The sequence below is a fragment of the Pinus tabuliformis genome, chromosome X (assembly GCF_031772625.1).
Source record: "Pinus tabuliformis cultivar Carrire ecotype Pingquan chromosome X, CPIR1, whole genome shotgun sequence".
In the NCBI taxonomy this organism is placed as follows: domain Eukaryota; kingdom Viridiplantae; phylum Streptophyta; class Pinopsida; order Pinales; family Pinaceae; genus Pinus; species Pinus tabuliformis.
Window position 1 is genome coordinate 1,011,851,780 of NC_142308.1, and position 1,860 is coordinate 1,011,853,639.

The window sequence follows — 1,860 nt, forward strand, 5'->3', positions numbered from 1 at the left end:
ACAAGTGAAAAACATTCCTCAATTAGCATAATATACATTTTTCTCTCACCGTGTATTTTTCAGTCAAAGAGCACAAGTAACAAATTAACATGTATTTTCCCTTCATTATTTTCATCATAGAGCCAAGAAATCTACGCCTTATCTATAAAGTAACAAAAACATTTTGAAATAATTTTAATATTTCAAGCCAGTGTCTAACCTATAAAGTAACAAAAACTTTTTGAAATAAATTTAATATTTTAAGCAATTGACTAACCTACTTTAATAATTGAAAAATTCTCAAAGATGAATTATACTCCATAATAAGAGAGCCAACATTGGAGCCCATACTTTCACTAAAACCAAAAGAAACACAACCACTTGTTAAGAAGAAATTCAAGTAATAATAATAAAACAAAAATAATAAACATTAAAGTATAAAATGGTATTTCCAACACACAAGTATAAATATACATGCTCTATGTCCATTGTTAGATTAAATGGGTGTGGAGAAAATTAGTAGAGAACCCAAAATTGTATTTCTAATTAGGATGGGTGGAGAAATGTTTTAAATGTGGGTTGTTGTCATTCTAATGAAACCCTTTTCAAAGGGGATGTTAAGATTCTGAGAGAAAAGCTAGGCTTGGTAGAGAACACCTTCCTTGTTAAACATTCCCCTACTGTAACCAAAAGGAAAGGGCAAGAGAAACAATAATTAGGTTTTTGTTCACAAGTTGTACAAAATATATAGGTGCTATTGATGTTTGAGTGAAAAATGGGAGAGATTATTTATGAAATTGTGATAAGGCGCACCTAGTTTTGTCAGAAAGAGGCATATTAATGACAAGCACATCACATTTAGGTAGCATTTCGTCAAGATTTGTCTCCAATGTTGCTCCAGTTTCCTTTTCCAATTCGGGTCCAATAGAAAGACGGTCGTGGTAAAGAAGCTTACAATTGAAGGGCTGTACAAAGGAACGCAATTCAATTCAACATCATGTAATGTTTATTATTATTAGATTGAAATTTTGAAACAAAGAGCATGCATGCGTAAGAATTATGGAGCACTGATTTTTGAAAAGAAGTTTGCAACATCATGAAGTAGTACTAGATCCTAAGAATGAATACCTTCAAACGCTTAAGTAGTTCTTTGCCAATACGCCCTGCACCAATAGAACCAATAGTTTTCCCTTCTAGATCATATGACTTGTAAGAAATTGCTGCCACTTTCCAATCACCCTCAACAATTTGCTTATATCCAGGCACAAAGTTTCGCATCAATATGAGAATGCGCATTAGCTCATCTTCTGCCACGGACACCACATTACTTTCACTGATCTTCAACCAATGATGATACAAACAAATCAATGGAATTAAAAAATATATCCAATATAAATAAAATGCGTTTTTTTAAAAGTAACTCCTAAAGTGAGAAAAATAAAGTTAAAAAATATAACAATGACAATTGTGTAGTTAAAGTGTAACCAAAACAAAAATATATATACAACAATAGAATAAATAAAATGCATTGTTTTAAAAGTAACTCCTAAAGTGAGAAAAAATAAAGTTAAAAAAATATAACAATGACAATTGTGTAGTTTAAGTGTAACCAAAACAAATATATATATATATATCAATAGAATAAACCTATCAAGTGTGGATCAAGCAGTTTGTGTCGGATTTAGCCCATAAAATGTCATTTTCAAATTTAACAATAGAATTAACCTATCTAGTGTGGATCAAGTAGTTTGTGTTGGATTTAACTCATGAAATGTCATGTTCAAATTTAATGGAGAGGGGTCGATTTAATGGAGAGGGGTTGAGAGTGGGAGCCACTTGTGAAGGGTAAAAATTATTCCGTAAGGCACTTAGTGAGACAGA

At 31.4% G+C, this 1,860-nt stretch overlaps 1 pseudogene across 1 annotated transcript; it reads right to left on the bottom strand.

Moving 5' to 3' along the window:
- Positions 1–764: 764 nt before the first annotated feature.
- Positions 765–1,301, bottom strand: LOC149143184 (formate dehydrogenase, chloroplastic/mitochondrial pseudogene; annotated as a pseudogene). Its single transcript, XR_016265105.1, has 2 exons — positions 1,108–1,301; positions 765–944 (listed from the first exon to the last, which is right to left on the bottom strand). The product of XR_016265105.1 is annotated as a formate dehydrogenase, chloroplastic/mitochondrial pseudogene (transcript).
- Positions 1,302–1,860: the final 559 nt, after the last annotated feature.